Raw genomic sequence first — 12,375 nt, 5'->3', positions numbered from 1 at the left:
ATTTTGAATCAAACTATCATGACTGATCACTACCTTAACTGTTGAGACCGATTGTTTATCTCAAATGTCTGGCGCACTACGTTTCTATTCTGTGTCTAAATAAAAAGCTCCATTAAAACTTCATCTGACATAGTTTGTGAGAATACTTACCAACAGCTGTGGAACAGATACATTAATGAGAGCCGAAAAAATTATTTTGAGCAAATAAATAAATCAGTAGAAAAGGACTGGCTGGGCTGAAAGAACCAAGTCCAGACCTTCATGCTTTCCAATTGAAGGCTAAACAACTCCAGTTGCTTGTGGCCAAGGAACAGAACAAGAACAAAATCAAAACAGGGAGGGATGGAGAGAGAGTGAGCTAGAAGGAGAGAGTGGAAACTCAAAGCTCGACGGACAGAGTGGAAAGCTTAAGAGCTGAAGGTACAACTTTCACCACACTCCCGTTCTCTCGACAAATAGATAAGATAGACCTCAGATCCACATACATTACATGCGTCCCAGAAACATTTGAGCAGAACAGCCCTGTAACTTCAGTAAGAGCCAAAGCTGTTGAGATAGAGCCCACACATGCTCAGATACACACTTCTGTCCACATGGGAGTTCATTATGGGTGATTCTATATGATGTAGCTGACTGGAAAGAGGAACCACCTGGAGAGTCTTCTCTTTCGCTGACACGATGGGAGATGAGACGGGCTTTCAATGAAACTGTACAGAGCCTGCCTCCTCCAGTGCACTGCACAGTTCATTGACTTAACACTGAGCCTGTTCTCACATGATTTAAAATGTATGTGATTAGCATAATTGAAAATCTAATCTTCCCATGAGAAATGTAGCTTTGCCATGATAACTAAGTCACAAAACCTTTTTGATTAATTTTTTGTGTTAAGTTGTTAAGTTTGTAAAGTATGTTGTGACAGTTACTTCCAGTTCATTACTGTAACAGATGCAATGTAGCTGCAGAGTTGATTACATCTATTTTGACACTGAATCTAAAGAAGGAATGCTCTCTAAAACACCATCGAGGAGCTCCACAGGGATGAATATCTGGACTGTATTAAGCCTCAACTACAAGAACACAGCACATGCAAATGTGGAATAGATTACAATTGTGTTTCAAATTATGCTACAGAGAACGAAGTTGCTCATCTGCACTATGTTGGAATAGAATGTTTTGCAAACTGAAAGTGGAATGGAAAGTTTGACTGAAATGATGTTACTCACTTGGACACTTGTACAGAGGATCAGATAGACTAAACATTCATCAATCATCCCAAGAGGTGGGTGACAATATTATAATCAAACTAATCCAATAATAAAACATCTACCAAATCACACAGGGGAAGTTATTTTTTTGATACCATGCGTTTTTAGGGAACCATGGGCATAATGGCAATGTCAAACTAACCTTTATAGATGCATTGTTTCCCGAACATTAAATATTAAAATGTATATTAACACCAACACAAGTAGGATAAACAATTGACAGGACAGAACTCTGCACCTGTTCAGAAACTGCCAGAGGCAGATGTCACACAAAAGTTTAGTGAGTAGCACACTTACCACCTTGAAATGTGGGTTGAATCAGAAGTAGGAAGAAGAATTTGTGGATGAGGAATAGAACCTTCCTGTTAGCCATCTCGTTTCAAAATACACCACCCCTCAGCTTATCGGCTGGTTTTATTCTCCTCTGGCTCCTTATTCTCCTTCCCAGCAAGCTAAATTCGTTTAAGATTAAAAAAAGAAAAAAAAAGTAGAAAAACGACATGAGACAAGACGTAATTAGGAGAGGGCAAAGACTTTCTATGGATCACGTTGCTTTTTTTCCCTCTCCTATGTCTGGTGTGGCTGTTTTTATTCTGGTCACTCCTGCCAACAGAGCAGACTCCAGAGAGCTGCCAAAAGAGAGGGAGAGAGAGGGAGAGGGGATGAGAGAAAGAGAAGAGAGAGAGGGAGAGAGAGAGAGAGGGGGGGGTGAGAGAGAGGAGAGAGAGAGATGGAGAGAGAGAGAGTGAGGAGGGAGAAAGGGAGGAGGGGAGGGAGAAAGGGAGGAGGGGAAAAAAGACAGAGGGAACAGAATGGGAGGAAGTCTGTGTGTGTGCTTGTGAGAGAGATAGAAAGCGAGAGAGAGACCCCCTCCTTTCCACTCCACCTTATCCAAAAATTGTCTGCCAGACATTCGCAAGGATTGAGAGGACTTATCTATTAAAGCAAGTAAAGCAAGAGAGAGAGAGAAAGAAATTCAACTTGTAACACAACTTGGGAAGTAACCTCTTTCCACCTCTGTTTCCTCCTCTTTATCCAAAATAAGTTTAAAATCTTTTTCTGTAGCAGCTATAATGTTATAATGCTGTAATGTTATAACAGCTATAATGCTGTTAACCTCAACACTGGAACCATGAAGAACAGTGAGATTTTGGTAAACTAAAAAGCAAGCTGAAAAAACATCTCAGATGAGATTAAATCAGAGACACCGCCTTAAGATACCTGTCTGTATGTGTAAAACCACTGTTTCTAGCAGAGTAGAGGGAACTAAATCAGTAGTTCCCAAAGAAACCCTTTCATAAAAAACAGACAGTTTTCGGTTTGACATCTAACAGGATAAATATTTAAACAGACAGAAATAAATATTGTCACCTCCCACTGTGAATTCACCAGCTCGGGTAAGTAAGAAAGCAAGGTGCAGACCATCTCATTCTCAACCTTGGCATAGCTTGACAATCGCCTACTGTCCTGTGGTTGCTTGCCAGGATAGGGACAAACTTCGACCCGATCCATCAGCCAGGAAGGCATGTTGCCGACATATTCACGACCAGCGCTACCTGTGGGGACACGGCAGAGCAGAGAGACCTCTGGGCAAAGATCACTCCCTCCTCTTTGCCCTGGATCTCAGAAAGCATTTTGCTCATGGCCAGGATTCCTCTTTTATGAGAATTTCCAAGGTCAGAGCGCACCATATTGTACAGGCATTAAGAATAGTGAATCAAGCTACCGTTTTTTAGGTAGTACAGACGTGGCTTTAATACTTTCACAATCGTGCATCATTTTAATGGTGTATGTGTGAGTCATCTCTCTTGACCGTTCATGCACCAATTAAAATACAAAGTCCCTTAATAACTCTGGAAAAAGTGTTAATCAGAACCAAACATTCTACCTTTGGACACTGTGGTATTCCCTGTGGTATTTAACTAATTAAGTCAATTTCCAGGTTTAAAAAAAGATCAACAATCTTTTTTAAAGAACATCAACATCCTTTTAGACGCATTGCGTCAGTTAACGGTTTGTGTAGATAACTGAAAGATGCAGCACATCACTGACACGAGAGATCCTCTCCAAACACCTGTGAGTGGCTTCACATCGGCATCTTGGCAAGTGCTGTCATTTCTTTCCAAAAATGTTGCTGTTGACAGGCTTGTCAGTTCATCTTTCTCTTGTCACGGGAGATATTTTTTAGATTTGAGGGAGAGGGAGTGAGCGGGGTTACTTATTCTGGCAAGACTCACAGCCAAACTCATTTGTCATTCTGACTCCTGACAACCCTGACAGACTATGCACACATTCAAATAGAACTTGTGGTCCAAGATATTATTTTTCATAGAAGCAACATCCTTTATTGATGATCAATATTCCCTCATGCCTGATAAGTGGAGCTCCTACTGGTGCTCCACGTGTTACCCGTCATAAATAAACAGGAAAGGACTTTGTTGAAGTAATGCCCAGGTAGATAGTTTCGCTTCTTGCACCTGAGCCGCAGTAAACCGTAGGACAACATTACGTAAAGGTAGGTCAGTGCCAGTCTCCGTGGATGGGTGGAGATTACAGGATCTCTGTATTCTGAACATATGACTATGACTGCACAAGTACAATACTGTCTCAATACAATAAGTCTTGTAAGAATGAATGTACAAAGCAAATTGCTAAGTGATGATAGTGACCACAAAAAAGAGACAAATATGTTGTTTTGCCATGAACACAAGGAAATTGGTCAGAGTCAATAAATCTACAAAACTCTCAAACAATAATTCAAACAAAGAAACAGTTGAAGAGTTCCGTTCTGTCATGGCTACAGTAAATCATTAGTTACCACCCAAGGCACTATGTGGACATCTGACCTCATGCCGCATCCTGCACAACATCATTCTTCCAATGTTTAACTTTAAGACTAATGACCCCAGCTGACTAGGCTGTTTGGGAAGCAGGAGTGTGTTTTGGAAGGATGGACTGTTTCTTCATTTTTTTTCCCCTGTCTAAATCTCTATTTTAGCTTTTGTCTGATGATCCTCCTTTGGGCTAGACTGAATAGTGTTTTTGCCAAAATGCTGAGGTAGTACTGTATGCAGACATTGGGGGAGGGCAGCTAGGGGTCACACAGACCTGAGAGCCAAATACATTGTTAGAGTGGACTTCATGAGATTACTGAAAATATTGAAAACATCACTGTGTTCTATCATCTTATTTGACAAAATTTGAGGAAGAAATACATTTATATTGCTATGCAAAATGTAAAGTGGATGGGGTACACATGTGAGTTTTAGACATTGAAGAAACTCATCCTGTTTTTAGATTGTGTACTCACATCTTGAGTACATTAAGCTTTATGGATCAATAGATATTTAATGAATCTGAAAAGACATCTTTCACCTAGTAATTACAGATAATGTGTTTCTCGACCGGTGTGTGCTCCAGTATGTCATTATTATTTAGAATCACAATGAATTAAGACTATATATTCTTGTGCACTTGGCACAAGTGCAGTGACACTGTCTAAACTGATGGAGATTATTATTTGATTGGAAAACAAAATCTAAAAGCACATAGCCAAATTTGTAAAATTGTTTGACAATAACCTAGACTATCTAAAAATCTGCCATGCATTTTGGTATAATGCTCTCCATCATACACAATTACAGAAACAACCACAGCATTTTTGCCCTGGCTACAATTAAATTAGTTTGGGCTGTCATTGGTTTTCTTTGGCATATTTTGTGGGTTTATCTAAACATATGATAAAGTCATTTCTTTCTATGAACATGATACTGGCTGACGGACCCAAAATCCATAGTGATGCAGACCTTGTAAAACACATCCAAAAGCTTTGATCCATGTTGGTTCCGGGTTAATGTGTGGACACAAGAGCGCTGGATTGACCAGACCACCCTCCTGCTCATTTGACATTGGTGACATTTTTTGGCATGTCAGGATGATGTGCAGATAAAACATATCTAATACATAATGCAAAATTTCAGCCAGCCCTGGGAGGACCAATAGAAGGTATAACATCTCATCTTAGAGAAAATGCAAGTCCGGGGCGTAATAAAAATGACAATCATACAATGAGGGTATTGGTATGATTAATGTGTGCCTAATAACATAATTTTGGTCCAGGATTAGTTAAACGTGTTTGGCATCTATAGCTGCTCAATCAAGGCTGCAATGTGAATAATTACATAAACAACAAAGCAGTAATTTCAGTCAAGTGTCAATACAGCCAAGCCTGTGAGCAATCAGTTGCAACAGGCCTTCTACAGAGTATGAACAGTGCAGCCTATTTGGATAGGGACTCACAACCTTAAAGGCAGCAGGACATGTTGTTCTAGGCTAATAGCTGAGCTATACATTTGCTATGACCAATATTTATAAAGCCCCTGGATTTAAAATACTAATGGATTCTTTAAGGCAAACCTAAACTAAATTACCGAATTAAACCAATTTTAATTTCACTGTCAAAAGGTTCTGGTTGGGAAAACTTAGATTGGTGCTGTTCCACAATAAAGCTTAAAGTTCAGCTAATTCAGTCTTCATATCCTCATATAGGTGACATCCAATCAAAACCCAAACCAACTAGTACAGAAGACCCTAGACATGCCAGCTCTGCGCCTAAATAGTTTCCCGATTAGATGTGTTTGGGAGAATAATCGTGCTATGTAGTTGGTGCTTTTGATGAACACCACAGTCCAGTTCTGAATGACAAAACTCATACATTCATTCATTGTCACACACACGATCATATCATGCAGAAGTTATAAATCCAGTATATTTCCCTATCAGAAACACATTGGCTTGTCCTGCAAAGAAAAGAGGCTGCTTCGAAGGGTCTCAGGTTCAAAGAGATGAAACACTGATACAGATGGGGTCATTTTCCTGCTTGTTTCTTGAAGCATGAGAGGAAATTAAGGCTAAACCCTTTTTGCTGCAGACTGGTACAAAGATCTTTTGTTCACTTCACAAGTATTTACGTCTTTACTGTGAGGTACTGCAATGACTTGACAATGAGATACTTCTCGTCCAAAAATCACAGATTGAAGTTGGCTGGAGCTGTGAAAAAACCTGCATGTTGCAACTCAACATGGAATGTGTTTTCAGTGGTCTTCAGGTCCTATGAACCTATGCAGGCTGATATGAACTTCGTCAAACACATTAATCTCAGAAGTTGTCACACATCTCGCCTCCTGGATGCTATGGATTAGACTCGAAAGGGATTAACCTTAGAGTACCAAAGCTCTAAAGTGTCATTGCACTGTGCAGATGGTGCTTCCATGGATAGGATTCTTAACATAAAAGGCCCTCTGTCACCACCGAGAATAGTAGGGCAGAACTGAACAGGGCCCACTGGCTAGCCTCCAGATTCTCCAGGCGCCCAGACCACCCTCCAGATGTTGGTGCTCTGTGATGACATTACCACCTCCATGATGCAGGGTATGGTGTGTGTTTTATTCAGTCTTGGGCTCCAAGACTACAGCGTTGACTGTGCTGTCAGACCCAGAGGCTGAAGCACGGGTTGCATTATGTTCAACTCCAAACTATGTGGACTTATTGGGAGATCTTTCCCTTTATTTTGTGATTTTGTGAATCAGTTCAGTGCTGGATAGCTTTAATGTGATCTTCCTGTATGAGTCAATGAAATGGTATCATGTGGTTTGATGTAGAACATCAAGTACTTTTTATTGATTAAAGAATGGGAGCATATTTTAAATAAACAATAAACCAAGAGTAAACTAAACTATGGAAGATGAATGACTGCCACAGATGGTCACTTATTTTCCCTCTAAATTGAATCATTTTCTAGATCACTAGTCAATGGCATTCAAACTGTAGTTGGGTCATGGGATCTAAATAAGCGTATCAGTATAAAAGCTCAATTTGGTAGAGATTTTGTTTTGGGGCCAGAGGGAGAACTGTAGGCCTTTACATTGTTTGAAGTCACAGAATAACGGACTTGTATAAGCCCACATATGTTACTATAAATGAATTCAATTTACTTCAGAGCTCATATTATCCCAATTATCCCTATAGTCCCACTTGACCTATAACCTTCTCTGTCTATAAAGTCCCAATTTTTTTCCATGCCATATTTTGCCCACTGTACACTACATTGCCCCACCCAAAGTCTAGCCTCGTATTTTATCCCTTTTCCAACAAAAATAAAACATTTGGCAAACTGAAGCAATGACATCAGAGTCATAATACTAATACTGATATAATTAGAATGTTTGGGGAATGTTTGAGCTGGGACTTATCAGCAGATTTCTCAGGGCCTGTTAGAGAAACAGATGCATGTGGGCCCTGTATGGTGCTGCCACAGAGGGAGGGGACAGAGAAAGAGATTTACATGTAATACAAGTTACAATATGCTGATGAAAACTCCTTTCAACAACCCACCATCCAGAAACAGGCGTGTCGGAGATACCACGACCTTAAGTGAAAGGTTCAAATGTATGTGGTTCTACAGAAGCAATGCATCTTACACCAATATGCCCTCAAAATACTTCACTTGCTGCCTTTGACTGTTCCCTTACAAAAGAAAAGTTACCAACAGACAGAAAAATAAAGCTGAGAATTCCTGTTCCAATTTCCTTTTGTTGTGCAGCACACACTAAGCTGAAATCCTCAGGGTTTGACCCATTTCTCAGAGTTCCATTAAGAGTACTGGGCCTTTCGTTTCTTGATGAACTATACTATACTTCCTGTACATTGTTACCACTTTCCTATGGTCTCCATTAAAAGTCCCCTGGTGCCAACTCCCTGAGCAATGGAGGGAAGTTATAGCTTTTAGTGTGCTTTTAGTTTACCTCATGTCTGCTTTGAGTGTGTGACCATGTATCAATGGCTTTCTTTCATTAAGACCAATGGGGAAAAATGGACGAACTGACCATATCCCAAGATAAGCTGGTATGTTCTCACACTAGGCCCACGCCAAGTCTGGGTGGGTCACCCCCTCAGAGGAGATACTTGCCAACATTCTGCCTTGCTGAAACAATTGAGAGGAACTGCCACATCCACCTAGGGAACCAATTAAGGCCCTAATCAATCACCATGAAATGGGCCTCCTGCCTCTGACATGCTCTACTCACAGAGCCACATTTTGCCTTTTTCTCTAATTCTATCTGAATTCCCCCTACAGAATGTTGGTACAAAATGAATTTTTCATGAAACATTAAAAAGATTGTGAACTTTGCAATTGTTGTTACTGTAGTTGTTACTGAGGGAACGCTGTCAGGTGGGACATCATGGATCCACAATTGAAAAGTATTCTAGAATATAAAAACAGAATCGTTGCTTACAACTTGGAACATACCTTAGGGGGATTTTGAATATCTTAATAACTTTACATTTTGATGGGGAACATGAATCTTTGTCATGTCAAACATACATTTGATAACTCTTGCCATCCATCAATTTCCTGAATTTCTGCACTTTTCTCTGTCCAATTTTGTGGGCTTTCATTCTGTCAGGAGAGAAATATTTAGGGCATTCTAAAACATATCATAAAAAACAACAGTTGGAAATGTAAACAGGCCAAAGACTTTTCCTCCTGGCATATACCGGTACTTAATCTATAGTATAAGAAGAAAACATTAAATGACAGGCATGACATTATTATAATCTCACACTGTACCAATTGCAAGCATAGTGTAGTTCACAGAATGTCAAACAGTATTCCAGAGTGGGTTCTACTACAATCCAACATTCTTTTTTCTATCTAGGCTGACAAGACAATGATGTCCAATGTTTCATCAAGGCAATGTTATAGTTGGCAAACCTATTGAAAGAAAGCATTCAAACTATGAAATAGTTGATTGTCTTAAAAAAGTTGGAAAATGTTGGCTAAATACAGAATTCCCATGCACAATGAAGTGACCTCAGCAACTGCCAATAAAACCATGCCAAGTTTGGAGGCCATTTTAAAGTGCTACGTATCATTTGACATAGAGTATCCTTTACGGATATACATAGTGAATACCATCTATGATGCTATAAACTTACTAGACCCCTCACAGTGGCTTGAAAGCAGTCCACAGACATACATTGGGATTGCACTTAACCCAGGGTCAAGACAGGCAAAGGTGGTTATAAATTATGCAGGCTTAACGGCTCTGATGGACAGGGATGATGCTGAACAGTAGTACTGTAATAATAAATATCCTATCTTTATACATTGGGACAAGTTTTACAGCTTTCCAAGGTTTTCTGTAAAGGAGTCAATCTTTCACTGCTGTCCATTTCAGTCAAATTGAAAAGCTTACAATGCTGGAGGCCTCATGGTATGATGAAATGTTAATCAAACCTTGACTAATAGAGCATATTCATAACAAGCGGAATGGGGAGGGGTGGGCCTCATCTGGTTATATTTTGTTCTCAATTCATTCCATTTGAAACTTTAACTGGTGAGGGGATTCTCATATGAACTTTGTTTACATAAGTTTTGAATACGTGATTAGAAAAATGATCACACAGCCCTTATATTTCTTGGGGGCCAAACCTCATGGTCAGTTTATACAGCTGTGCAGACAACTTCATCCCCAGAGTCCTTTACTGAGAGTAGAAGCAAGCCGTAACGTATTCTTTAAGTTTCTTTTAATGACATATCCTCTTTTAGTAACTGACAAATAGTCTATTGTGTTTCTGTTAGTTCCAAAAACCGTCCAATTGCACATAAACACTCTAAAAAGACCTGATTTATTTGTCCAACAGCTGTCAAATGAATTTCACACCACAATCCAGTTCAGAATGGAATCAGTGGAGGAGGAAAGCATGGCATGCTTTTTCAAACTATATTTTAGACTTTGCCTTTGCCTCTGTTCTATGTAGTTATGTCAGTTATGTGTAACTGTACTCATTGTTTTACACCAGAAAAATTGGGTATATACCATTTACCATAACAGACTTTAGTCACCGATAGGATTGGATAGGCCTAATTACGCAAAGAAACTCACTGACTTTATGCATGTGTCATTTTGCTACACTGGAAAACACCTGCAAATGGTACATTAGTCTGGCCATTGAGAACCATTCAAACATGTATTACAAGTTAGGAGGTAATGAAAAGTATTTGGCAGCTTGTGTAATGCTGTGTGAGAGGATGATTCCACTAGAGGAGCTTCTTCATTGCTGTTAGCATACCTTAAAGATCTGCAGAACCCATTAGACAAGGCTTTGTCAGGCTCTCAAGATGTATGTTACATTTTGTGCAACTTTCTTCATATACTAGAGGGACACAGCTTAACAGATGCTTGGCAAGACTTATTTGGTATGTATACTCCCATTGAATGAAAAAAGTAAAATTGGTTTTGTTGACAGTATCACAAGCGGTCTTCATTGTACAGGGATGTCTACCTTTGTTGTCTTCCTCTTTTCAGGCAGTATAGCCAAACAATTTTACATGCCACATATTGTCTGCATTATTGTCTAACACCAGAGCTATTGACTTCAGGTCAGTAATGGCCTTGGGTCAAAGAGTAATTATTTCCAGGACAGATCAGACAAGGTAAATGTAAAAAAAACATACTAGGATGAGGGAACATGCAATGTGCAGAGCACATGAACAATGGGAGCAGCTGTTTTGCTCTGCACATTTTGACCACACAGGTGAACAAACAGTTTATCGTACTGGACTTTTAATCATTAACATCCCACAGCCGTTTACACATTACATGTGTCAAAGCAGAAATTACAATTGTCTTCTCACGTAACTAAAGGCAAATACAGGCAGACGTTTCTTACAGGAAACACAGACATGCAAGCACACACAATCCTGACCCTAAAGAATACGCACACTCTAACCTACAAAGCATTAAGTCAATCGGATAGAGTGAATCACCATTAGTAAAAGGAGACCAAACTACAGACATTGGAGAGTAACAGGACTGAAAAATGCAGATAAATTAGTCCACCAGGAGGAAGTGGATTAGTCAAAGGAAGATGCAATGTTGCAAATCATTTTTCCCCATGTTATACTGAGATGTCATTTTATTTGTCTTTCCATTCTTTCTAGTAGTCATCTCTAGTATTTTATCCACATAAAGAGCATGATGGTGCTCTGATACTGTAGCAAACTCATACCAGCCCCTGCCCTGTGCCCATTGTCTCTCTTCCCTCCACAGGGAAGAACATTCCCTGGGCAGCTGCTAAAAGTCGCACGCCAGGTTGGATGTTTACCAAGACTGACTTCACTTCAGATTAAACACTGGTGCTCCCAGTGCCGCAGTCTCAAACAGTATTTCGTTCAAACAGCGCAGCCATCTTCTGCTTGAGGATGCAAAGCCAAAGTATTTTAAATGGAGATTCTCCCCTGGGTTGACATCAACATACATGTCAGAATTTCGTAAAGATTCCACAGGCCCAAATTGCTGACCCCCCTGGTTCATGTTGCGGTCCCAGCCTGCTTTGTTTCAGCTCCAACTTCCCACAGTTTACCCCTCAAAGATGCCGCACTCCAGGGCAAAAGCACAGGAATAAATGAGATGCTGTTCAAGGTCCTTGCCAATCTACGACAGCATTTTCTGTGTAAACAAGATCCTCATATTTGCTCATCGGGAGAAAGATGCCATACTTTACAGTTGGTATCATTTCATTATCAGAGTTTGAACTACAACTTTCCCTCCAGAAATGAGTCAAGGGGTAGTCTTTCATTAGACAAACAACACCAAACTACCATGTATAATACCATCTGACACCAACCGGCTGATATGCATAGTGAGACTACAGTTTATTGAAGTTGGATGATAACTTTGGATCACTTTAACCATCTTTCAGCTTGCTTAAACCCATGTCTCTAAGTATCAGGGTGGTCAGTCTAATGACTTATCAGGCCTGATTGAGTTGGTGCATTAAGCAAGAAACTCACCAAGCTAGTTACTGTAGTGGATGTACAATTATCCAGATTAATTTCATTCAACATGCAAAAGTCAGGAACAGACGTGGTATTACAGTTCAAAACTTTTGTTCATCCAAACTCTATGAGGTCATGGACATTGGACAAATCATGCGAAAAACAATGATTATCATCATTACGTCTCAAAGGCTTCATTTGACATTTCATATGAGCTTTGTTCTGTATGGTTTCCAATTTGCAACGCTCAGTGTTTAGAAAAAGGCA

General features: G+C 39.8%; 1 protein-coding gene across 1 annotated transcript in view; it reads right to left on the bottom strand.

Moving 5' to 3' along the window:
- The window catches only part of elna (elastin a), a 75,414-nt gene that overhangs the window by 44,834 nt on the left and 18,205 nt on the right, over positions 1-12,375 (bottom strand). The gene's annotated exons all lie outside the window — the stretch shown is intronic.

The sequence above is a fragment of the Hypomesus nipponensis genome, chromosome 15 (genome assembly GCF_054491055.1).
Source record: "Hypomesus nipponensis isolate SF chromosome 15, ASM5449105v1, whole genome shotgun sequence".
Lineage (NCBI taxonomy): Eukaryota > Metazoa > Chordata > Actinopteri > Osmeriformes > Osmeridae > Hypomesus > Hypomesus nipponensis.
This window is presented reverse-complemented; position numbering and strand designations above follow the sequence as displayed.